The 27,952-nt window shown below is 41.0% G+C and overlaps 1 long non-coding RNA gene across 3 annotated transcripts; it reads right to left on the bottom strand.

Annotated features, from left to right (window-relative positions):
• Nucleotides 1–206: 206 nt before the first annotated feature.
• Nucleotides 207–27,952, bottom strand: LOC126381156 (uncharacterized). 3 transcript variants are annotated; one of them, XR_007568701.1, is made up of 3 exons: nt 23,964–24,183; nt 13,849–14,357; nt 207–392 (listed from the first exon to the last, which is right to left on the bottom strand). It is a non-coding gene; the product is annotated as an uncharacterized LOC126381156 (long non-coding RNA). The 3 variants fall into 3 exon arrangements; XR_007568702.1 differs by lacking the exons at nt 207–392; nt 23,964–24,183 and adding exons at nt 11,891–12,076; nt 27,884–27,952; XR_007568700.1 differs by lacking the exon at nt 207–392 and adding an exon at nt 11,891–12,076.

Below are 27,952 nucleotides of genomic sequence, written 5' to 3'. Positions count from 1 at the left end.
TTCCTGAAAATGCCTCGAGGGTAAAAATGATGTATAGGGATGTGATCGGATCGTCATGTTGAGTATTTCAGTACTGCTCGATCTTGAAAAACTGCTCCGCATCAGGGAGACACCCTACGGCCTGGCAAAACTATAAAACCTAGAGCAATATTTTTTTCACGAAACATATTTTAATCTTGGTCAAATCCAATCCCTGGTGAAAAAAAACCAAAATGGCGGAAAAACAAGATGGCCGCCATACAAAATTTTGTTTTTCCAGAAAATGTCTCGTTGGTAAAAACTGTGTATGGGGATGTAATCGGAACATCCCGTTGACTATGGAAATTTTTCTCGATCTTGAAAAACTGCTCCGCATCAGGGAGACACCCTACGGCCTGGCAAAACTATAAATCCTGGAGCAATTTTTCTTTCGTGATACATATTTAAATCTTGGTCAAATCCAATCCCCGGTGAAAAAAAACCAAAATGGTGGAAAAACAAGATGGCCGCCATACAAAATTTTCGTTTTTCCTGAAAATGCCTCGAGGGTAAAAATGATGTATAAGGATGTGATCGGATCGTCATGTTGAGTATTTCAATACTGCTCGATCTTGAAAAACTGCTCCGCATCAGGGAGACACCCTACGGCCTGGCAAAACTATAAAACCTAGAGCAATATTTTTTTCACGAAACCTATTTATATCTTGGTCAAATTCAATCCCCGGTGAAAAAAAACCAAAATGCCGGAAAAACAAGATGGCCGCCATACAAAATTTTCGTTTTTCCCGAAAATGCCTCGAGGGTAAAAATGATGTATAGGGATGTGATCGGATCGTCATGTTGAGTATTTCAATACTGCTTGATCTTGAAAAACTGCTCCGCATCAGGGAGACACCCTACGGCCTGGCAAAACTATAAAACCTAGAGCAATATTTTTTTCACGAAACCTATTTATATCTTGGTCAAATTTAATTGCAGTTGAAAAAAAATCAAAATGGCGGAAATTCAAGATGGCCGCCATACAAAATTTTCGTTTTTCCTGAAAATGCCTCGGAGGTAAAAATGATGTATGAGGGATGTGATCGAAACATCATGTAGAGTACGAGTATACTTCCAAGTTTTCGAAAACTGCTCCGCATCAGGGCGGCATCCTACGGCCTGGCAAAACTATTACACCTGGATCAAGTTTTTTTTCGCAAAACCTACTTAAATCTTGGTCAAATTCTATTGTGGGTGAAAAAAATCAAAATGGCGGAAAAACAAGATGGCCGCCATACAAAATTGTTTTTAAAGAAAATGTCTCGGGGGTAAAAATTATGTATGGGGATGTAATCGGAACGTCTTGTTGAGTATGGATATAATTCTCGATCTTGGAAAGCTGCTCCGCATCAGGGCGGCACCCTATGGCCTGGCAAAACTATCGTACCTAAACCAATTTTTCTTTCACAAGACCTATTTGAATCTTGGTCAAACTCAATCGCAGGCAGAAAAAAACAAAATGGCGGAAAAACAAGATGGCCGCCATACAAAATTTTTTTTTGTCTAGAAAATGTCTCGGGTGTAAAAACGATGTATAGGGGTGTTATCGGAACGTCATCTTGGAAAACTGCTCCGCATCAGGGAGACACCCTACGGCCTGGCGAAACTATCGCACCTAGAACATTTTTGTTTTCACGAAACCTATTTAAATCTTGGTCAAATTATACTGCCAGTGAAAAAAAAACAAAATGGCCGAAAAACAAGATGGCCGCCATATAAATTTTTGTTTTTCCAGAAAATGTCTCGGGTGTAAAAAATATGTATAGGGGTGTGATCGGAACGTCATCTTGGAAAACTGCTCCGCATCAGGGAGACACCCTTCGGCCTGGCAAAACTATAGCACCTAGAACTTTTTTGATTTCACGAGACCTATTTAAGTCTTGGTCAAATTCTATCGCGGTAAAAAAATGGCGGGAAAACAAGAGACGCGAGCAGCTTGCTGCGAGCGAACCACGCAACATCTAGTTATTATAATATATATAGCTACAAACCCACTGACTGACTCACTCACTCACTGACTCACTGACAGGGTTGTTCTCCCAGAAGGAGCGTCGGGGGGTAAAAATAATGTATGAGAAAAGTGATCGGGACCTCCCGGTGAGTATGGGAAAACTTCCAGATCTTGGAAAACTGCTCCGCATCAGGGAGACACCCTACAGTCTGGCGCAACTATTATACCTGGATCAATTTTTTTTTCACGAGACCTATTTAAGTCTTGGTCAAATCTTATCGCCGGTGAAAAAAAATCAAAATGGCGGAAAAACAAGATGGCCGCCATACAAAATTTAGTTTTTCCAGAAAATGTCTCTGAGGTAAAAATGATGTACGGGGGTGCAATCGGAAGGTCACGTGGAGTACGTAAATGCTTCTTGATCTTCAAAAACTGCTCCGCATCAGGGAGACACCCTATGGCCTGGTGAAACTATCGCACGTGGAACTTTTTAGTTTTCACGATACCTATTTAAATCTTGGTCAAATTTAATTGCCGGTGAAAAAAAAATCAAAATGGCCGAAAAACAAGATGTCCGCCATACAAATTTTTCGTTTTTCCTGAAAATGCCTCGGGGGTAAAAAATATGTATGAGGGTTTTGATCGGAACGACACGGGTATACTTCTAAGTTTTCGAAAACTGCTCCGCATCAGGGAGACACCCTACGGCCTGGCAAAACTATGGCACCTGGAACTTTTTTTTTTCCACCAAACATATTAAGATCTTAGTCAAATTTTATCGCCGGTGAAAAAAAAAAAACAAAATGGCCGCCATAAAAATTTTTGTTTTCCCAGAAAATGTCTCGGGTGTAAAAATGATGTATAGGGGTGTAATCGGAACATCATCTTTGAAACCTACTCCGCATCAGGGAGACACCCTGCGGCCGGGCAAAACTATAGCACCTAGAACTTTTTTGATTTCACGAGACCTATTTAAGTCTGGGTCAAATTCTATCGCGGTAAAAAAATGGCGGGAAAACAAGACACGCGAGCAGCTTGCTGCGAGCGAACCACGCGACATCTAGTTATTATTATTATTATAATATACACTTCTCATCAAAAAAATCGAAACACTTCCGTTTTCATTGTTTCTGTCCGAATTTAACACAAAAAATAATTCATACGATGAAAAAAAATACATAAATGTATAGCTGGCAGTTTGGCCATTACAGTAATAAGCGAAAATTCTAAATTCAAAATTAGAATTTCATTTGTTTATCTTATAAACGAAATGAATCACTGTTTTGAGACAAATGTGTGTTTAGGGTTGGAGTACATTTAGCGTTTAAAAAATAAAAATTAGCGCCTATCCTTAAACTTTTTGTTTTTTATTTCAATACTGTGACTTTGGGACGTCTGAAAAAAGGTTTTTTTTCTAAAACGTATGGATACTTCGCCCACAGAAGCCGCCCAAGTTGTGGCATTGCTGGATTCTGGCCTTAGTCAGCGTGTTGTGGCTGCAAGACTGCATCTAAGCCTGTCATCTGTTCATAGAGTCTATAAACGTTATCGGGAGACTGGTTTGTTCACGCGCCGTTCAGGATCTGGCAGGAATCGGGTCACTTCTGAGCGAGATGATCGATTTATTGTAACAACTTCTTTAAGAAATCGACGCCTTAACGCTTTTCAACTGCAGCAGCGGCTTCGTGTTGTACGAAGGGTGGCTGTAAGTGACTCTACAATTAGAAGAAGGTTGAAGGATCGTGGACTGCTACCGCATAAGTCAGCAAATGGGCCGAAATTAACTGCAGACCATCGAAGAGCGCGCCTTAACTTTGCACGTGAGCACCTAAATTGGTCATACCTACAGTGGAGCAAAGTTCTCTTTTCTGATGAGTGTAAAATTATGCTGTATGGTAACGACGGAAGGAACAAGGTCTACAGAAGAGACGGAGAACGCTATGCACAATGCTGCATTGAAGAAAAGGTCAGCTATGGTGGCGGTTCTGTAGGTATGACCAATTTAGGTGCTCACGTGCAAAGTTAAGGCGCGCTCTTCGATGGTCTGCAGTTAATTTCGGCCCATTTGCTGGCTTATGCGGTACCAGTCCACGATCCTTCAACCTTCTTCTAATTGTAGAGTCACTTACAGCCACCCTTCGTACAACACGAAGCCGCTGCTGCAGTTGAAAAGCGTTAAGGCGTCGATTTCTTAAAGAAGTTGTTACAATAAATCGATCATCTCGCTCAGAAGTGACCCGATTCCTGCCAGATCCTGAACGGCGCGTGAACAAACCAGTCTCCCGATAACGTTTATAGACTCTATGAACAGATGACAGGCTTAGATGCAGTCTTGCAGCCACAACACGCTGACTAAGGCCAGAATCCAGCAATGCCACAACTTGGGCGGCTTCTGTGGGCGAAGTATCCATACGTTTTAGAAAAAAAACCTTTTTTCAGACGTCCCAAAGTCACAGTATTGAAATAAAAAACAAAAAGTTTAAGGATAGGCGCCAATTTTTATTTTTTAAACGCTAAATGTACTCCAACCCTAAACACACATTTGTCTCAAAACAGTGATTCATTTCGTTTATAAGATAAACAAATTAAATTCTAATTTTGAATTTAGAATTTTCGCTTATTACTGTAATGGCCAAACTGCCAGCTATACATTTATGTATTTTTTTTCATCGTATGAATTCTTTTTTGTGTTAAATTCGGACAGAAACAATGAAAACGGAAGTGTTTCGATTTTTTTGATGAGAAGTGTATATAGCTGCAAACCCACTGACTGACTGACTGACATAGTTGTTCTCCCAGAAGGAGCGTCGGGGGGTGAAAATGATGTATGGGGGGTGTGATCGAGACCTCCCGGTGAGTATGGGAAAACTTCCAGATCTTGGAAAACTGCTCCGCATCAGGGAGACACCCTACGGCCTGGCAAAACTATCGTACCTAGAAAGATTCTTTTTTCACAAAACCTTCTTAAATCTTGGTCAAATCCAATCGCCGTTGAAAAAAAATCAAAATGGCGGAAAAACAAGATGGCCGCCATACAAAATTTTGTTTTTTCAGAAAATGCATCGGGAGTAAAAACTGTGTATGGGGATGTAATCGGAACGTCTTGTGGAGTATGAAAACACTTCACTATCTTCAAAATATGCTCCGCATCAGGGAGACACCCTACGGCCTGGCAAAACTATAAAACCTGGAGCAATTTTTCTTTCGCGAAACATATTTAAATCTTGTTCAAATCTAATCCCTGGTGAAAAAAAAACCAAAATGGCGGAAAAACAAGATGGCCGCCATACAAAATTTTCGTTTTTCCTGAAAATGCCTCGAGGGTAAAAATGATGTATAGGGATGTGATCGGATCGTCATGTTGAGTATTTCAATACTGCTCGATCTTGAAAAACTGCTCCGCATCAGGGAGACACCCTACGGCCTGGCAAAACTATAAAACCTAGAGCAATATTTTTTTCACGAAACCTATTTAAATCTTGGTCAAATTCAATCCCCTGTGAAAAAAAACCAAAATGGCGGAAAAACAAGATGGCCGCCATACGAAATTTTCGTTTTTCCCGAAAATGCCTCGGGGGTAAAAATGATGTATGAGGAATGTGATCGAAACATCATGTTGAGTATGGAAATACTTTTCGATCTTCGAAAGCTGCTCCGCATCAGGGAGACACCCTACAGCCTGGCGAAACTATCGCACCTGGAACTTTTTTGTTTTCACGAGACCTATTGAAGTCTTGGTCAAATTCTATCGCGGTAAAAAAGTGGCGGGAAAACAAGACACGCGAGCAGCTTGCTGCGAGCGAACCACGCGACATCTAGTTATTATATATATATTATTATACTATATATAGCTGCAAACCCACTGACTGACTGACTCACTGACTGACTGACTCACTGACAGGGTTGTTCTCCCAGAAGGAGCGTCGGGGGGTAAAAATAATGTATGAGAAAAGTGATTAGGACCTCCCGGTGAGTATGGGAAAACTTCCAGATCTTGGAAAACTGCTCCGCATCAGGGAGACACCCTACGGCCTGGCAAAACTATCTTACCTGGATCAATTTTTTTTTCGCAAAACCTATTCAAATCGTGGTCAAATTCTATTGTCGGTGAAAAAAAAAACAAAATGGCGGAAAAACAAGATGGCCGCCATACAAAATTTCGTTTTTCCAGAAAATGCCTCGGGGGTACAAATGATGTATGGGAATGTAATCGGAGTGTCTTGTCGAGTATGAAAATACTTCTCGATCTTGAAAACCTGCTCCGCATCAGGGAGACACCCTACGGCCTGGCCAAACTATCACATCTGCATAATTTTTTTTTCGCACAATGTATTTAAATCTTGGTCAAATTTTATTGCCGTTGAAAAAAAATCAAAATGGCGGAAAAACAAGATGGCCGCCATACAAAATTTTCGTTTTTCCAGAAAATGCCTCGGGGGTAAAAATGATGTATAGCACGTGTGATCGGAACGTCATGTCGAGTATAAAAATACTGCTCGATTGTCGAAAACTGCTCTGCATCAGGGAGACACCCTACAGTCTGACAAAACTATCGCACCTGGAACGATTGTTTTTTCACAAAACCTATTTAAATCTTGGTCAAATCTATTCTCTGGTGGTAAAAAATCAAAATGGCGGAAAAACAAGATGGCCGCCATACAAAATTTTCGTTTTTCCAGAAAATGCCTCGGGGGTAAAAATGATGTATAGCACGTGTGATCGGAACGTCATGTCGAGTATAAAAATACTGCTCGATTGTCGAAAACTGCTCTGCATCAGGGAGACACCCTACAGTCTGACAAAACTATCGCACCTGGAACGATTGTTTTTTCACAAAACCTATTTAAATCTTGGTCAAATCTATTCTCTGGTGGTAAAAAATCAAAATGGCGGAAAAACAAGATGGCCGCCATACAAAATTTTGTTTTTCCAGAAAATGTCTCAGAGGTAAAATTGATGTATAGGGGTGTGATCGGAACGTCATCTTGAAAAACTGCTCCGCATCAGGGAGACACCCTACGGCCTGGCAAAACTATAGCACCTAGAACTTTTTTGATTTCACGAGACCTATTCAAGTCTTGGTCAAATTCTATCGCGGTAAAAAAATGGCGGGAAAACAAGACACGCGAGCAGCTTGCTGCGAGCGAACCACGCGACATCTAGTTATTATATTATATTATATATAGCTACAAACCCACTGACTGACTGACTCACTCACTGACATAATTGTTCTCCCAGAAGGAGCGTCGGGGGGTCAAAATGATGTATGGGGGGTGTGATCGGGACCTCCCGGTGAGTATGGGAAAAATCCTAAATCTTGGAAAACTGCTCCGCATCAGGGAGACACCCTACAGTCTGGCGCAACTATTATACCTGGATCAATTTTTTTTTCGCAAAATCTATTTAAATCTTGGTCAAATTCTATTGTGGGTGAAAAAAAATCAAAATGGCGGAAAAACAAGATGGCCGCCATACAAAATTTTGTTTTTCCAGAAAATGTCTCGGAGGTAAAAACTGTGTATGGGGTTGTAATCGGAACGTCTTGTTGAGTATAAAAATACTTCATAATCTTGAAAAACTGCTCCGCATCAGGGAGACACCCTACGGCCTGGCAAAACTATCGCACCTGGAACTTTTCTGTTTTCACGAAACCTATTTAATTCTTGGTCACATTCTATCGTAGTTGAAAAAAAATCAAAATGGCGGAAAAACAAGATGGCCGCCATAAAAAATTTTCGTTTTTCTCGAAAATGCCTCGGGGTGAATGTGATGTAAGAGGGATGAGATCAAAATGTCATATTGAGTATGAAAATACTTCCCGACCTTCAAAAACTGCTCCGCATCAGGGCGGCACCCTACGGCCTGGGAAAACTATCGCACCTGGAACGATTCTTTTTTCACCAAACCTAATAAAATCTTGGTCAAATTTTTATAGCCTGTGAAAAAAAAAACAAAATGGCGGAGAAACAAGATGGCCGCCATACAAAATTTTGTTTTTCTAGAAAATTCCTCAAGGTCCAAAAATATGTAGAGGGGTGTGATCGGAACGTCATCTTGGAAAACTGCTCCGCATCAGGAAAACACCCTACGGCCTGGCAAAACTATAGCACCTAGAACTTTATTGATTTCACGAGACCTATTCAGGTCTTGGTCAAATTCTATCGCGGTAAAAAAATGGCGGGAAAACAAGACACGCGAGCAGCTTGCTGCGAGCGAACCACGCGACATCTAGTTATAATATATATAGCTACAAACCCACTGACTGACTCACTCACTCACTCACTCACTGACATAATTGTTCTCCCAGAAGGAGTGTCGGGGGGCAAAAATGATGTATGGGGGGTGTGATCGGGACCTCCCGGTGAGTATGGGAAAACTTCCAGATCTAGGAAAACTGCTCCGCATCAGGGAGAGACCCTACGGCCTGGCAAAACTATCGCCCCTGGAACGATTCTTTTTTCACAAAACCTACTTAATTCTTGGTCAAATTCAATCACTGGTGAAAAAAAATCAAAATGGCGGAAAAACAAGATGGCCGCCATACAAAATTTTGTTTTTTCAGAAAATGCATCGGGAGTAAAAACTGTGTATGGAGATGTAATCGGAACGTCTTGTGGAGTAGGAAAACACTTCTCTATCTTCAAAATCTGCTCCGCATCAGGGAGACACTCTACGGCCTGGCAAAACTATAAAACCTAGAGCAATTTTTCTTTCGCGAAACATATTTAAATCTTGGTCAAATCCAATCCCTGGTGAAAAAAAACCAAAATGGCGGAAAAACAAGATGGCCGCCATACAAAATTTTCGTTTTTCCCGAAAATGCCTCGAAGGTAAAAATTATGTATAGGGATGTGATGGGAACGTCATGTAGAGTACGGGTATACTTCCCGACCTTCAAAAACTGCTCCGCATCAGGGCGGCACCCTACGGCCTGGCAAAACTATCACATCTGGATCAATTTTTTTTTCGCACAATGTATTTTAATCTTGGTCAAATTTTATCGCCGTTGCAAAAAAATCAAAATGACGGAAAAACAAGATGGCCGCCATACAAAATTTTCGTTTTTCCAGAAAATGCCTCGGGGGTAAAAATGATGTATAGCACGTGTGATCGGAACGTCATGTCGAGTATGAAAATACTGCTCGATCTTCGAAAACTGCTCCGCATCAGGGAGACACCCTACAGTCTGACAAAACTATCGCACCTGGAACGATTTTTTTTTCACAAAACCTATTTAAATCTTGGTCAAATCTATTCTCTGGTAGTAAAAATCAATATGGCGGAAAAACAAGATGGCCGCCATACAAAATTTTCGTTTTTCCCGAAAATGCCTCGAAGGCAAAAATTATGTACAGGTATGTGATCGGAACGTCATGCAGAGTACGGGTATTTTTCCAGGTTTTCGAGAACTGCTCCGCATCAGGGAGACACCCTAAGGCCTGGCAAACCTATCGCACCTGGAACTTTTTTGTTTTCACGAAATCTATTTAAATCTTGGTCAAATTTTATCACCGGTGAAAAAAAAACAAAATGGCGGAAAATCAAGATGGCCGCTATACAAAATTTTCGTTTTTCTCGAAAATGCCTCGGGGGTGAATGTGATGTAAGAGGAATGAGATCAAAATGTCATACTGAGTATGGAAATACTTCCCGACCTTCAAAAACTGCTCCGCATCAGGGCGGCACCCTACGGCCTGGGAAAACTATCGCTCATGGAACGATTCTTTTTTCACCAAACCTAATAAAATCTTGGTCAAATTTTATCGCCGGTAAAGAAAAACAAAATGGCCGAAAAACAAGATGGCCGCCATACAAATTTTGTTTTTCCAGAAAATGTCTCGGGTGTAAAAACGATGTATAGGGGTGTGATCGGAACGTCATCTTGGAAAACTGCTCCGCATCAAGGAGACACCCTTGACCCTACGGCCTGGCAAAACTATAGCACCTAGAACTTTTTTGATTTCACGAAAACAAGATGGCCGCCATACAAAGCTTCGAACTAATACAGTACACGCGAGCAGCTTGCTGCGAGCGAACCACGCGACATCTAGTTATTATATTATATATAGCTACAAACCCATGTACTGACTGACTGACTCACTGACAGGGTTGTTCTCCCAGAAGGAGTGTCGGGGGGTAAAAATGGTGTATGGGGGATGTGATCAAAATTTTCCGGTGAGTATGGGAAAACTTCCAGATCTTGGAAAACTGCTCCGCATCAGGGAGACACCCTACGGCCTGGCGAAACTATCGCACCTGGAACGATTCTTTTTTCACAAAACCTACTTAAATCTTGGTCAAATTTTATTGTCGGTGAAAAAAAATCAAATTGGCGGAAAAACAAGATGGCCGCCATACAAAATTTCGTTTTTCCAGAAAATGTCTCGTTGGTAAAAACTGCGTATGGGGTTGTAATTGGAATGTCATGTTGAGTATGGAAGTACTTCTCGATCTTTGAAATCTGCTCCGCATCAGGGAGACTCCCTACGGCCTGGCAAAACTATCGCACCTGGAACGATTATTTTTTCACTAAACCTATTTAAATCTTGGTCAAATTCAATTGGCAGTGAAAAAAAATCAAAATGGCGGAATAACAAGATGGCCGCCATACAAAATTTTCGTTTTTCTCGAAATTGCCTCGGGGTGAATGTGATGTAAGAGGGATGAGATCAAAATGTCATATTGAGTATGGAAATACTTCCCGACCTTCAAAAACTGCTCCTCATCAGGGCGGCACCCTACGGCCTGGGAAAACTATCGCACCTGGAACGATTCTTTTTTCACCAAACCTAATAAAATCTTGGTCAATATTATTGCCGGTAAAAAAAAATCAAAATGGCCGAAAAACAAGATGGCCGCCATACAAATTTTTGTTTTTACTGAAAATGTCTCGGGTGTAAAAACGATGTATAGGGGTGTTATGGGAACGTCTTGTTGAGTATGGAAATACTGCTAGATCTTCGAAAACTGCTCCGCATCAGGGGTCACCCTACGGCCTGGCAAAACCATAGCACCTAGAACTTTTTTGATTTCACGAGACCAATTCAAGTTTTGGTCAAATTCTATCGCGGTAAAAAAATGGCGGGAAAACAAGACACGCGAGCAGCTTGCTGCGAGCGAACCACGCGACATCTAGTATATATATATTATTATATTATATATAGCTACAAACCCACTGACTCACTCACTCACTGACATAATTGTTCTCCCAGAAGGAGCGTCGGGGGGTAAAAATAATGTATGAGAAAAGTGATCGGGACCTCCCGGTGAGTATGGGAAAACTTCCAGATCTTGGAAAACTGCTCCGCATCAGGGAGACACCCTACGGTCTGGCGCAACTATTATAGCTGGATCAAATTTTTTTTCGCAAAACCTATTTAAATCTTGGTCAAATTCTATTGTGGGTGAAAAAAAATCAAAATGGCGGAAATTCAAGATGGCCGCCATACAAAATTTTGTTTTTTCAGAAAATGCATCGGGAGTAAAAACTGTGTATGGAGATGTAATCGGAACGTCTTGTGGAGTATGAAAACACTTCTCTATCTTCAAAATCTGCTCCGCATCAGGGAGACACCCTACGGCCTGGCAAAACTATAAAACCTGGAGCAATTTTTCTTTCGCGAAACATATTTTAATCTTGGTCAAATCCAATCCCTGGTGAAAAAAAACCAAAATGGCGGAAAAACAAGATGGCCGCCATACAAAATTTTCGTTTTTCCTGAAAATGCCTCGAGGGTAAAAATGATGTATAGGGATGTGATCGGATCGTCATGTTGAGTATTTCAGTACTGCTCGATCTTGAAAAACTGCTCCGCATCAGGGAGACACCCTACGGCCTGGCAAAACTATAAAACCTAGAGCAATATTTTTTTCACGAAACATATTTTAATCTTGGTCAAATCCAATCCCTGGTGAAAAAAAACCAAAATGGCGGAAAAACAAGATGGCCGCCATACAAAATTTTGTTTTTCCAGAAAATGTCTCGTTGGTAAAAACTGTGTATGGGGATGTAATCGGAACATCCCGTTGACTATGGAAATTTTTCTCGATCTTGAAAAACTGCTCCGCATCAGGGAGACACCCTACGGCCTGGCAAAACTATAAATCCTGGAGCAATTTTTCTTTCGTGATACATATTTAAATCTTGGTCAAATCCAATCCCCGGTGAAAAAAAACCAAAATGGTGGAAAAACAAGATGGCCGCCATACAAAATTTTCGTTTTTCCTGAAAATGCCTCGAGGGTAAAAATGATGTATAGGGATGTGATCGGATCGTCATGTTGAGTATTTCAATACTGCTCGATCTTGAAAAACTGCTCCGCATCAGGGAGACACCCTACGGCCTGGCAAAACTATAAAACCTAGAGCAATATTTTTTTCACGAAACCTATTTATATCTTGGTCAAATTCAATCCCCGGTGAAAAAAAACCAAAATGCCGGAAAAACAAGATGGCCGCCATACAAAATTTTCGTTTTTCCCGAAAATGCCTCGAGGGTAAAAATGATGTATAGGGATGTGATCGGATCGTCATGTTGAGTATTTCAATACTGCTTGATCTTGAAAAACTGCTCCGCATCAGGGAGACACCCTACGGCCTGGCAAAACTATAAAACCTAGAGCAATATTTTTTTCACGAAACCTATTTATATCTTGGTCAAATTTAATTGCAGTTGAAAAAAAATCAAAATGGCGGAAATTCAAGATGGCCGCCATACAAAATTTTCGTTTTTCCTGAAAATGCCTCGGAGGTAAAAATGATGTATGAGGGATGTGATCGAAACATCATGTAGAGTACGAGTATACTTCCAAGTTTTCGAAAACTGCTCCGCATCAGGGCGGCATCCTACGGCCTGGCAAAACTATTACACCTGGATCAAGTTTTTTTTCGCAAAACCTACTTAAATCTTGGTCAAATTCTATTGTGGGTGAAAAAAATCAAAATGGCGGAAAAACAAGATGGCCGCCATACAAAATTGTTTTTAAAGAAAATGTCTCGGGGGTAAAAATTATGTATGGGGATGTAATCGGAACGTCTTGTTGAGTATGGATATAATTCTCGATCTTGGAAAGCTGCTCCGCATCAGGGCGGCACCCTATGGCCTGGCAAAACTATCGTACCTAAACCAATTTTTCTTTCACAAGACCTATTTGAATCTTGGTCAAACTCAATCGCAGGCAGAAAAAAACAAAATGGCGGAAAAACAAGATGGCCGCCATACAAAATTTTCGTTTTTCCAGAAAATGTCTCAGAGGTAAAAATGATGTATTGGGGTGTGATCGGAACGTCATCTTGGAAAACTGCTCCGCATCAGGGGTCACCCTACGGCCTGGCAAAACTATAGCACCTAGAACTTTTTTGATTTCACGAAACCTATTTTAGTCTTGGGCAAATTCTATCGCGGTAAAAAAATGGCGGGAAAACAAGATACGCGAGCAGCTTCCCATGTATTGACTGACTGACTGACTGACTGACATAGTTGTTCTCCCAGAAGGAGCGTTGGGGGGTCAAAATGGTGTATGGGGGGTGTGATCGGGGCCTCCCGGTGAGTATGGGAAAACTTCCAGATCTTGGAAAACTGCTCCGCATCAGGGAGACACCCTACGGTCTGGCGCAACTATGAGACCTGGATCAATTTTTTTTTCGCAAAACCTATTTAAATCTTGGTCAAATCCAATCGCCGGTGAAAAAAAAACAAAATGGCGGAAAAACAAGATGGCCGCCATACAAAATTTTATTTTTCCGGAAAATGTCTCGTGGGTAAAAACTGTGTATAGGGGTGTAATCGGAACATATTGTTGAGTATGGAAATACTTCTCGATCTTGAAAACCTGCTCCGCATCAGGGAGACACCCTACGGCCTGGCAAAACTATAAAACCTGGAGCAATTTTTCTTTCGCGAAACATATTTAAATCTTGGTCAAATCCAATCCCCGGTGAAAAAAAACCAAAATGGCGGAAAAACAAGATGGCCGCCATACAAAATTTTCGTTTTTCCTGAAAATGCCTCAAAGGTAAAAATGATGTATAGGGATGTGATCGGATCGTCATGTTGAGTATTTCAATACTGCTCGATCTTGAAAAACTGCTCCGCATCAGGGAGACACCCTACGGCCTGGAAAAACTATAAAACCTAGAGCAATATTTTTTTCACGAAACCTATTCAAATCTTGGTCAAATTCAATCCCCGGTGAAAAAAAACCAAAATGGCGGAAAAACAAGATGGCCGCCATACAAAATTTTCGTTTTTCCCGAAAATGCCTCGGGGGTAAAAATGATGTATGAGGAATGTGATCGAAACATCATGTTGAGTATGGAAATACTTTTCGATCTTCGAAAGCTGCTCCACATCAGGGATACACCCTACAGCCTGGCGAAACTATCGCACCTGGAACTTTTTTGTTTTGAAGAAGCCTATTTAAGTCTTGGTCAAATTTTATCGCCAGTGAAAAAAAAAACAAAATGGCCGAAAAACAAGATGGCCGCCATACAAATTTTTGTTTTTCCAGAAAATGTCTCAGAGGTAAAAATGATGTATTGGGGTGTGATCGGAACGTCATCTTGGAAAACTGCTCCGCATCAGGGAGACACCCTACGGTCTGGCAAAACTATAGCACCTAGAACTTTTTTGATTTCACGAAGCCTATTAAAGTCTTGGTCAAATTTTATCGCCAGTGAAAAAAAAACAAAATGGCCGAAAAACAAGATGGCCGCCATACAAATTTTTGTTTTTCCAGAAAATGTCTCACGAGGTAAAAATGATGTATTGGGGTGTGATCGGAACGTCATCTTGGAAAACTGCTCCGCATCAGGGGTCACCCTACGGCCTGGCAAAACTATAGCACCTAGAACTTTTTTGATTTCACGAAAACAAGATGGCCGCCATACAAAGCTTCGAACTAATACAGGACACGCGAGCAGCTTGCTGCGAGCGAACCACGCGAAATCTAGTTATATTATTATTATTATTATAATATATATAGCTACAAACCCATGTACTGACTGACTGACTCACTGACTCACTGACAGGGTTGTTCTCCCAGAAGGAGCGTCGGGGGGTAAAAATGATGTATGGGGGGTGTGATCGGGACCTCCCGGTGAGTATGGGAAAACTTCCAGATCTTGGAAAACTGCTCCGCATCAGGGAGACACCCTACAGTCTGGCGCAACTATTATACCTGGATCAAATTTTTTTTCGCAAAACCTATTTAAATCTTGGTCAAATTGTATTGTCGGTGAAAAAAAAACAAAATGGCGGAAAAACAAGATGGCCGCCATACAAAATTTCGTTTTTCCAGAAAATGTCTCGGAGGTAAAAATGATGTATGAGAGGTGTGATCGAAACGTCAAGCTGAGTATGGAAAAACTGTTCGATCTTGAAAAACTGCTCCGCATCAGGGAGACACCCTACGGCCTGGCAAAACTATAAAACCTGGAGCAATTTTTCTTTCGCGAAACATATTTAAATCTTGGTCAAATCCAATCCCTGGTGAAAAAAAACCAAAATGGCGGAAAAACAAGATGGCCGCCATACAAAATTTTCGTTTTTCCTGAAAATGCCTCGGGGGTAAAAATGATGTATGAGGAATGTGATCGAAACATCATGTTGAGTATGGAAATACTTTTCGATCTTCGAAAGCTACTCCGCATCAGGGAGACACCCTACAGCCTGGCGAAACTATCGCACCTGGAACTTTTTTGTTTTCACGAAGCTTATTAAAGTCTTGGTCAGATTTTATCGCCAGTGAAAAAAAAAACAAAATGGCCGAAAAACAAGATGGCCGCCACACAAATTTTTGTTTTTCCAGAAAATGTCTCAGAGGTAAAAATGATGTATTGGGGTGTGATCGGAACGTCATCTTGGAAAACTGCTCCGCATCAGGGAGACACCCCATGGCCTGGCAAAACTACAGCACCTAGAACTTTTTTGGTTTCACGAGACCTATTTAAGTCTTGGTCCAATTTTATCGCGGGTGAAAAAAAAACAAAATGGCGGAAAAACAAGATGGCCGCCATACAAAATTTTCGTTTTTCTCGAAAATGCCTCGGGGGTGAATATGATGTAAAAAGGATGTGATCAAAATGTCATGTATGGAAATGCTTCCCGACCTTCAAAAACTGCTCCGCATCAAGGAGACACCCTAAGGCCTGGCGAAACTATCGCACCTGGAACATTTTTGTTTTCACAAAACCTATTTAAATCTTGGTCAAAATTTATCGGCGGTGAAAAAAAAACAAAATTGCCGAAAAACAAGATGGCCGCCATATAAATTTTTGTTTTCCCAGAAAATGTCTCGGGTGTAAAAATTATGTATAGGGGTGTGATCGGAACGTCATCTTGGAAAACTGCTCCGCATCAAGGAGACACTCTACGGCCTGGCAAAACTATAGCACCTAGAACTTTTTTGATTTCACGAAAACAAGATGGCCGCCATACAAAGCTTCGAACTAATACAGGACACGCGAGCAGCTTGCTGCGAGCGAACCACGCGACATCTAGTTATATTATATATAGCTACAAACCCACTGACTGACTGACTCACTGACATAATTGTTCTCCCAGAAGGAGCGGCGGGGGGTGAAAATGATGTATGGGGGATGTGATCCAAATCTTCCGGTGAGTATGGGAAAACTTCCAGATCTTGGAAAACTGCTCCGCATCAGGGAGACACCCTACAGTCTGGCGCAACTATTATACCTGGATCAATTTTTTTTTCGCAAAACCTATTCAAATCTTGGTCAAATTCTATTGTGGGTGAAAAAAAAACAAAATGGCGGAAAAACAAGATGGCCGCCATACAAAATTTTGTTTTTCCGGAAAATGTCTCAGGGGTAAAAATTGTGTATGGGAGTGTAATCGGAGTGTCCTGTTGAGTATGGAGACACTTCTCTTTCTTCAAATCTGCTCCGCATCAGGGAGACACCCTACGGCCTGGCAAAACTATCGCACCTGGAACGATTATTTTTTCACAGAACCTATTTAAATCTTGGTCAAATTCTATCGTAAGTGAAAAAAAACCAAAATGGCGGAAAAACAAGATGGCCGCCATACAAATTTTTCGTTTTTCCTGAAAATGCCTCGGGGATAAAAATTATGTATGAGGGTTTTGATCGAAACGTCAAGTTGAGTATGGAAAAACTGCTCGATCTTGAAAAATTGCTCCGCATCAGGGAGACACCCTACGGCCTGGCAAAACTATCGTACCTGGAACATTTTTGATTTCACGAAACCTATTTGAATCTTGGTCAAATTTTATCGCCGGTGAAAAAAAATCAAAATGGCGGAAAATCAAGATGGCCGCCATACAAATTTTTCGTTTTTCCTGAAAATGCCTCGGGGGTAAAAATGATGTATAGGAATGTGATCGGAACGTCATGTTGAGTTTGAAAATACTTCTTGGTTTTCGATAACTGCTCCGCATCAGGGAGACACCCTACGGCCTGGCTAAACTATCACATCTGGATCAATTTTTTTTTCGCACAATGTATTTAAATCTTGGTCAAATTTTATCGCCGGTGAAAAAAATCAAAATGGCGTAAAAACAAGATGGCCGCCATACAAAATTTTCGTTTTCCCGAAAATGCCTCGGCGGTGAATATGATATACAGGGGTGTGATCGGAACGTCATGTTGAGTCTCTAAATACTGCTAGATCTTCGAATACTACTCCGCATCAGGTAGACACCCTACGGCCTGGCGAAACTATCGCACCTGGATTATTTTTTTTTCCACCAAAACAATTAAAATCTTAGTCAAATTTTATCGCTTGTGTAAAAAAAACAAAATGGCCGAAAAACAAGATGGCCGTCATATAAATTTTTGTTTTTCCAGAAAATGTCTCGGGTGTAAAAATGATGTATAGGGGTGTGATCGGAACGTCATCTTGGAAAACTGCTCCGCATCAGGGTGACACCATACGGCCTGGCAAAACTATAGCACCTAGAACTTTTTTGATTTCACGAGACCTATTTAAGTCTTGGTCAAATTCTATCGCCTAAAAAAAAACAAGATGGCCGCCATACAAAGTTTCGAACTAACACAGGACACGCGAGCAGCTTGCTGCGAGCCAACCACGCGAAATCTAGTTATTATTATTATTATATTATATATAGCTACAAACCCACTGACTCACTCACTCACTGACATAATTGTTCTCCCAGAAGGAGCGTCGGGGGGTAAAAATAATGTATGAGAAAAGTGATCGGGACCTCCCGGTGAGTATGGGAAAACTTCCAGATCTTGGAAAACTGCTCCGCATCAGGGAGACACCCTACGGTCTGGCGCAACTATTATAGCTGGATCAAATTTTTTTTCGCAAAACCTATTTAAATCTTGGTCAAATTCTATTGTGGGTGAAAAAAAATCAAAATGGCGGAAATTCAAGATGGCCGCCATACAAAATTTTGTTTTTTCAGAAAATGCATCGGGAGTAAAAACTGTGTATGGAGATGTAATCGGAACGTCTTGTGGAGTATGAAAACACTTCTCTATCTTCAAAATCTGCTCCGCATCAGGGAGACACCCTACGGCCTGGCAAAACTATAAAACCTGGAGCAATTTTTCTTTCGCGAAACATATTTTAATCTTGGTCAAATCCAATCCCTGGTGAAAAAAAACCAAAATGGCGGAAAAACAAGATGGCCGCCATACAAAATTTTCGTTTTTCCTGAAAATGCCTCGAGGGTAAAAATGATGTATAGGGATGTGATCGGATCGTCATGTTGAGTATTTCAGTACTGCTCGATCTTGAAAAACTGCTCCGCATCAGGGAGACACCCTACGGCCTGGCAAAACTATAAAACCTAGAGCAATATTTTTTTCACGAAACATATTTTAATCTTGGTCAAATCCAATCCCTGGTGAAAAAAAACCAAAATGGCGGAAAAACAAGATGGCCGCCATACAAAATTTTGTTTTTCCAGAAAATGTCTCGTTGGTAAAAACTGTGTATGGGGATGTAATCGGAACATCCCGTTGACTATGGAAATTTTTCTCGATCTTGAAAAACTGCTCCGCATCAGGGAGACACCCTACGGCCTGGCAAAACTATAAATCCTGGAGCAATTTTTCTTTCGTGATACATATTTAAATCTTGGTCAAATCCAATCCCCGGTGAAAAAAAACCAAAATGGTGGAAAAACAAGATGGCCGCCATACAAAATTTTCGTTTTTCCTGAAAATGCCTCGAGGGTAAAAATGATGTATAGGGATGTGATCGGATCGTCATGTTGAGTATTTCAATACTGCTCGATCTTGAAAAACTGCTCCGCATCAGGGAGACACCCTACGGCCTGGCAAAACTATAAAACCTAGAGCAATATTTTTTTCACGAAACCTATTTATATCTTGGTCAAATTCAATCCCCGGTGAAAAAAAACCAAAATGCCGGAAAAACAAGATGGCCGCCATACAAAATTTTCGTTTTTCCCGAAAATGCCTCGAGGGTAAAAATGATGTATAGGGATGTGATCGGATCGTCATGTTGAGTATTTCAATACTGCTTGATCTTGAAAAACTGCTCCGCATCAGGGAGACACCCTACGGCCTGGCAAAACTATAAAACCTAGAGCAATATTTTTTTCACGAAACCTATTTATATCTTGGTCAAATTTAATTGCAGTTGAAAAAAAATCAAAATGGCGGAAATTCAAGATGGCCGCCATACAAAATTTTCGTTTTTCCTGAAAATGCCTCGGAGGTAAAAATGATGTATGAGGGATGTGATCGAAACATCATGTAGAGTACGAGTATACTTCCAAGTTTTCGAAAACTGCTCCGCATCAGGGCGGCATCCTACGGCCTGGCAAAACTATTACACCTGGATCAAGTTTTTTTTCGCAAAACCTACTTAAATCTTGGTCAAATTCTATTGTGGGTGAAAAAAATCAAAATGGCGGAAAAACAAGATGGCCGCCATACAAAATTGTTTTTAAAGAAAATGTCTCGGGGGTAAAAATTATGTATGGGGATGTAATCGGAACGTCTTGTTGAGTATGGATATAATTCTCGATCTTGGAAAGCTGCTCCGCATCAGGGCGGCACCCTATGGCCTGGCAAAACTATCGTACCTAAACCAATTTTTCTTTCACAAGACCTATTTGAATCTTGGTCAAACTCAATCGCAGGCAGAAAAAAACAAAATGGCGGAAAAACAAGATGGCCGCCATACAAAATTTTTTTTTGTCTAGAAAATGTCTCGGGTGTAAAAACGATGTATAGGGGTGTTATCGGAACGTCATCTTGGAAAACTGCTCCGCATCAGGGAGACACCCTACGGCCTGGCGAAACTATCGCACCTAGAACATTTTTGTTTTCACGAAACCTATTTAAATCTTGGTCAAATTATACTGCCAGTGAAAAAAAAACAAAATGGCCGAAAAACAAGATGGCCGCCATATAAATTTTTGTTTTTCCAGAAAATGTCTCGGGTGTAAAAAATATGTATAGGGGTGTGATCGGAACGTCATCTTGGAAAACTGCTCCGCATCAGGGAGACACCCTTCGGCCTGGCAAAACTATAGCACCTAGAACTTTTTTGATTTCACGAGACCTATTTAAGTCTTGGTCAAATTCTATCGCGGTAAAAAAATGGCGGGAAAACAAGAGACGCGAGCAGCTTGCTGCGAGCGAACCACGCAACATCTAGTTATTATAATATATATAGCTACAAACCCACTGACTGACTCACTCACTCACTGACTCACTGACAGGGTTGTTCTCCCAGAAGGAGCGTCGGGGGGTAAAAATAATGTATGAGAAAAGTGATCGGGACCTCCCGGTGAGTATGGGAAAACTTCCAGATCTTGGAAAACTGCTCCGCATCAGGGAGACACCCTACAGTCTGGCGCAACTATTATACCTGGATCAATTTTTTTTTCACGAGACCTATTTAAGTCTTGGTCAAATCTTATCGCCGGTGAAAAAAAATCAAAATGGCGGAAAAACAAGATGGCCGCCATACAAAATTTAGTTTTTCCAGAAAATGTCTCTGAGGTAAAAATGATGTACGGGGGTGCAATCGGAAGGTCACGTGGAGTACGTAAATGCTTCTTGATCTTCAAAAACTGCTCCGCATCAGGGAGACACCCTATGGCCTGGTGAAACTATCGCACGTGGAACTTTTTAGTTTTCACGATACCTATTTAAATCTTGGTCAAATTTAATTGCCGGTGAAAAAAAAATCAAAATGGCCGAAAAACAAGATGTCCGCCATACAAATTTTTCGTTTTTCCTGAAAATGCCTCGGGGGTAAAAAATATGTATGAGGGTTTTGATCGGAACGACACGGGTATACTTCTAAGTTTTCGAAAACTGCTCCGCATCAGGGAGACACCCTACGGCCTGGCAAAACTATGGCACCTGGAACTTTTTTTTTTCCACCAAACATATTAAGATCTTAGTCAAATTTTATCGCCGGTGAAAAAAAAAAAACAAAATGGCCGCCATAAAAATTTTTGTTTTCCCAGAAAATGTCTCGGGTGTAAAAATGATGTATAGGGGTGTAATCGGAACATCATCTTTGAAACCTACTCCGCATCAGGGAGACACCCTGCGGCCGGGCAAAACTATAGCACCTAGAACTTTTTTGATTTCACGAGACCTATTTAAGTCTGGGTCAAATTCTATCGCGGTAAAAAAATGGCGGGAAAACAAGACACGCGAGCAGCTTGCTGCGAGCGAACCACGCGACATCTAGTTATTATTATTATTATTATATTATATATAGCTGGAGACCCACTGACTGACTGACTGACTGACTGACTGACTCACTGACATAATTGTTCTCCCAGAAGGAGCGTCGGGGGGTCAAAATGATGTATGGGGGGTGTGATCGGGACCTCCCGGTGAGTATGGGAAAAATCCCAAATCTTGGAAAACTGCTCCTCATCAGGGAGACGCTCTACAGTCTGGCGCGACTATTATACCTGGATCATTTTTTTTTTCGCAAAACCTATTTAAATCTTGGTCAAATTCTATTGTGGGTGAAAAAAAATCAAAATGGCGGAAAAACAAGATGGCCGCCATACAAAATTTAGTTTTTCCGGAAAATGTCTCAAGGGTAAAAATTGTGTATGGGAGTGTAATCGGAGTGTCTTGTTGAGTATGGAGACACTTCTCTTTCTTCAAATCTGCTCCGCATCAGGGAGACACCCTACGGCCTGGCAAAACTATCGCACCTGGAACGATTATTTTTTCACAGAACCTATTTAAATCTTAATCAAATTCTATCGTGAGTGAAAAAAAATCAAAATGGCGGAAAAACAAGATGGCCGCCATACAAATTTTTAGTTTTTCCTTAAAATGCCTCGGGGATAAAAATTATGTATGAGGGTTTTGATCGGAACGTCATGTAGAGTACGGGTATACTTCCAGGTTTTCGAAAACTGCTCCGCATCAGGGAGACACCCTAAGGCCTGGCAAAACTATCGCACCTGGAACAATATTTTTTTTCACGAAACCTATTTAAATCTTGGTCAAATTCTACTGTGGGTGAAAAAAAATCAAAATGGCGGAAAAACAAGATGGCCGCCATACAAATTTTTAGTTTTTCCTGAAATTGCCTCTGGGATAAAAATTATGTATAAGGGTTTTGATCGGAACGTCATGTAGAGTACGGGTATACTTCCAGGTTTTCGAAAATTGCTCCGCATCAGGGATACACCCTACGGCCTGGCGAAATTATCGCATCTGGAACTTTTTTGTTTTCAAGAAACCTATTTAAATCTTAGTCAAATTTAATCGCCAGTGAAAAAAAAACAAAATGGCCGAAAAACAAGATGGCCGCCATACAAAATTTTGTTTTTCCAGAAAATGTGTCAGAGCTAAAATTGATGTATAGGGGTGTGATCGGAACGTCATCTTGGAAAACTGCTCCGCATCAGGGAGACACCCTACGGCCTGGCAAAACTATTGCACCTAGAACTTTTTTGATTTCACGAGACCTATTTTAGTCTTGGTCAAATTCTATCGCGGTAAAAAAATGGCGGGAAAACAAGACACGCGAGCAGCTTGCTGCGAGCGAACCACGCGACATCTAGTTATAATATATATAGCTGCAAACCCACTGACTGACTGACTGACATAGTTGTTCTCCCAGAAGGAGCGTCGGGGGGTGAAAATGATGTATGGGGGGTGTGATCGAGACCTCCCGGTGAGTATGGGAAAACTTCCAGATCTTGGAAAACTGCTCCGCATCAGGGAGACACCCTACGGCCTGGCAAAACTATCGTACCTAGAAAGATTCTTTTTTCACAAAACCTTCTTAAATCTTGGTCAAATTGTATTGTCGGTGAAAAAAAATCAAAATGGCGGAAAAACAAGATGGCCGCCATACAAAATTTTGTTTTTTCAGAAAATGCATCGGGAGTAAAAACTGTGTATGGAGATGTAATCGGAACGTCTTGTGGAGTATGAAAACACTTCTCTATCTTCAAAATCTGCTCCGCATCAGGGAGACACCCTACGGCCTGGCAAAACTATAAAACCTGGAGCAATTTTTCTTTCGCGAAACATATTTAAATCTTGGTCAAATCCAATCCCTGGTAAAAAAAAACCAAAATGGCGGAAAAACAAGATGGCCGCCATACAAAATTTTCGTCTTTCCTGAAAATGCCTCGAGGGTAAAAATGATGTATAGGGATGTGATCGGATCGTCATGTTGAGTATTTCAGTACTGCTCGATCTTGAAAAACTGCTCCGCATCAGGGAGACACCCTACGGCCTGGCAAAACTATAAAACCTAGAGCAATATTTTTTTCACGAAACCTATTTAAATCTTGGTCAAATTCAATCCCCGGTGAAAAAAAACCAAAATGGCGGAAAAACAAGATGGCCGCCATACGAAATTTTCGTTTTTCCCGAAAATGCCTCGGGGGTAAAAATGATGTATGAAGAATATGATCGAAACATCATGTTGAGTATGGAAATACTTTTCGATCTTCGAAAGCTGCTCCGCATCAGGGAGACACCCTACAGCCTGGCGAAACTATCGCACCTGGAACTTTTTTGTTTTCACGAAGCCTATTAAAGTCTTGGTCAAATTTTATCGCCAGTGAAAAAAAAACAAAATGGCCGAAAAACAAGATGGCCGCCATACAAATTTTTGTTTTTCCAGAAAATGTCTCACGAGGTAAAAATGATGTATTGGGGTGTGATCGGAACGTCATCTTGGAAAACTGCTCCGCATCAGGGGTCACCCTACGGCCTGGCAAAACTATAGCACCTAGAACATTTTTGATTTCACGAGACCTATTTAAGTCTTGGTCAAATTCTATCGCGGTAAAAAAATGGCGGGAAAACAAGAGACGCGAGCAGCTTGCTGCGAGCGAACCACGCGACATCTAGTTATATTATATATAGCTACAAACCCATGTACTGACTGACTGACTGACTGACTCACTGACAGGGTTGTTCTCCCAGAAGGAGCGTCGGGGGGTAAAAATGATGTATGGGGGGTGTGATCAAGATCTTCCGGTGAGTATGGGAAAACTTCCAGATCTTGGAAAACTGCTCCGCATCAGGGAGACACCCTACGGCCTGGCAAAACTATCGCACCTGGATCGATTCTTTTTTCACAAAACCTATTTAATTCTTAGTCAAATCCTACAGCCGGTGAAAAAAAATCAAAATGGCGGAAAAACAAGATGGCCGCCAAACAAAATTTTGTTTTTTCAGAAAATGCATCGGGAGTAAAAACTGTGTATGGAGATGTAATCGGAACGTCTTGTGGAGTATGAAAACACTTCTCTATCTTCAAAATCTGCTCCGCATCAGGGAGACACCCTACGGCCTGGCAAAACTATAAAACCTGGAGCAATTTTTCTTTCGCGAAACATATTGAAATCTTGGTCAAATCCAATCCCTGGTGAAAAAAAACCAAAATGGCGGAAAAACAAGATGGCCGCCATACAAAATTTTCGTTTTTCCTGAAAATGCCTCGAGGGTAAAAATGATGTATAGGGATGTGATTGGATCGTCATGTTGAGTATGGAAGTACTTCTCGATCTTTGAAATCTGCTCCGCATCAGGGAGACACCCTACGGCCTGGCAAAACTATCGCACCTGGAACATTTATGATTTCACGAAACCTATTTAAATCTTGGTCAAATTCAATCCCCGGTGAAAAAAAACCAAAATGGCGGAAAAACAAGATGGCCGCCATACGAAATTTTCGTTTTTCCCGAAAATGCCTCGGGGGTAAAAATGATGTATGAGGAATATGATCGAAACATCATGTTGAGTATGGAAATACTTCTCGATCTTCAAAAACTGCTCCGCATCAGAGAGACACCCTACGGCCTGGCGCAACTATAGCAACTGGAATGATTCTTTTTTCACAAAATCTATTTAAATCTTGGTCAAATTCAATCGCCGCTGAAAAATAACCAAAATGGCGGAAAAACAAGATGGCCGCCATACAAATTTTTCGTTTTTCCTGAAAATGCCTCGGGGGTAAAAATGATGTATAGGAATGTGATCGGAACGTCATGTCGAGTATGAAAATACGTCTGGGTTTTCGATAGCTGCTCCGCATCAGCGAGACACCCTACGGCCTGGCAAAACTATAGCACCTAGAACTTTTTTGCTTTCACGAGACCTATTTTAGTCTTGGTCAAATTCTATCGCGGTAAAAAAATGGCGGGAAAACAAGACACGCGAGCAGCTTGCTGCGAGCGAACCACGCGACATCTAGTTATTATTATTATTTATTTATTTATTTATATTATACTGGGTGTTAGTGACATCGTAACGAATACTGAGGGGGTTGATTCAGACCATGATTCTGAGTTAAAATCAAGTGGAATTTTCCGTCGCAAAATTCATGTTTTTTTTAGATTTTTTTAAATTATTTTCAATTCTATACTTTTGCGCCGGAAAATTCCACTTGATATTAACTCAAAATAATCAGCTGACTCATCCCTCTCAGTATTCGTTACGATGTCACTTACACCCCGTACAAGTACATACGGTAGCCATACAAGTAGGTATGGGTGTTAGTGAAACCGTAACGAATATTGAGGGGGATGATTCAGACCATGATTCTGAGTTGATATCAAGTGGAATTTCCTGTCAAAAAATTCATGAATTTTTTGTGTTTTTTTTTAATTATTTTCCTATCCATACTTTTGCGACGGAAAATTCCACTTGATATCAACTCAGAATCATGGTCTGAATCATCCCTCAAAGTTTTCGTTACGATGTCACTAACACCCCGTATATAGCTACAAACCCATGTACTGACTGACTGACTGACTGACTCACTGACAGGGTTGTTCTCCCAGAAGGAGCGTCGGGGGGTAAAAATGTTGTATGGGGGGTGTGATCGGGACCTCCCGGTGAGTATGGGAAAACTTCCAGATCTTGGAAAACTGCTCCGCATCAGGGAGACACCCTACAGTCTGGCGCAACTATTATACCTGGATCAAATTTTTTTCGCAAGACCTATTCAAATCTTGGTCAAATTGTATTGTCGGTGAAAAAAAAAACAAAATGGCGGAAAAACAAGATGGCCGCCATACAAAATTTCGTTTTTCCAGAAAATGTCTGTGAGGTAAAAACTGTGCATGGGGTTGTAATCGGAACGTCTTGTTGAGTATAAAAATACTTCTTAATCTTGAAAACTGCTCCGCATCAGGAAGACACCCTACGGCCTGGCTAATCTATCGCACCTGGAACAATGATTTTTTAGCACAACGTATTTAAATCTTGGTCAAATCCAATCGCCGGTGAAAAAAAACCAAAATGGCGAAAAAACAAGATGGCCGCCATACAAAATTTTGTTTTTTTTAGAAAAATGTCTTAGAGGTAAAAACAATGTATGGGGGTGTAATCGGAATGTCATGTTGAGTATGAACGTACTTCTCGATCTTTGAAATCTGCTCCGCATCAGGAAGACACCCTACGGCCTGGCAAAACTATCGCACCTGGAACATTTTTGATTTCACGAAACCTATTTAAATCTTGGTCAAATTTTATCGCCGGTGAAAAAAAAACAAAATGGCCGAAAAACAAGATGGCCGCCATATAAATTTTTGTTTTTCCAGAAAATGACTCGGGTGTAAAAATGATGTATAAGGGTGTGATCGGAACGTCATCTTGGAAAACTGCTCCGCATCAGGGAGACACCCTACGGCCTGGCAAAACTATCGCACCTGGATCGATTCTTTTTTCACAAAACCTATTTAATTCTTAGTCAAATCCTATGGCCGGTGAAAAAAAATTAAAATGGCGGAAAAACAAGATGGCCGCCATACAAAATTTTGTTTTTTCAGAAAATGCATCGGAAGTAAAAACTGTGTATGGAGATGTAATCGGAACGTCTTGTGGAGTATGAAAACACTTCTCTATCTTCAAAATCTGCTCCGCATCAGGGAGACACCCTACGGCCTGGCAAAACTATAAAACCTGGAGCAATTTTTCTTTCGCGAAACATATTTAAATCTTGGTCAAATCCAATCCCTGGTGAAAAAAAAACCATAATGGCGGAAAAACAAGATGGCCGCCATACAAAATTTTCGTTTTTCCTGAAAATGCCTCGAGGGTAAAAATGATGTATAGGGATGTGATCGGATCGTCATGTTGAGTATTTCAGTACTGCTGGATCTTGAAAAACTGCTCCGCATCAGGGAGACACCCTACGGCCTGGCAAAACTATCGCACCTGGAACTTATTTGTTTTCACGAAACCTATTTAAATCTTGGTCAAATTCAATCCCCGGTGAAAAAAAACCAAAATGTCGGAAAAACAAGATGGCCGCCATACGAAATTTTCGTTTTTCCCGAAAATGCCTCGGGGGTAAAAATGATGTATGAGGAATATGATCGAAACATCATGTTGAGTATGGAAATACTTTTCGATCTTCGAAAGCTGCTCCGGATCAGGGAGACACCCTACAGCCTGGCGAAACTATCGCACCTGGAACTTTTTTGTTTTCACGAAGCCTATTAAAGTCTTGGTCAAATTTTATCGCCAGTGAAAAAAAAA

This window comes from Pectinophora gossypiella, unplaced genomic scaffold (genome assembly GCF_024362695.1).
Source record: "Pectinophora gossypiella unplaced genomic scaffold, ilPecGoss1.1 Pgos_37, whole genome shotgun sequence".
Lineage (NCBI taxonomy): Eukaryota > Metazoa > Arthropoda > Insecta > Lepidoptera > Gelechiidae > Pectinophora > Pectinophora gossypiella.
Note: the sequence above shows the minus strand (reverse complement) of the source record. Positions and strands in the feature narration are given on the sequence as shown.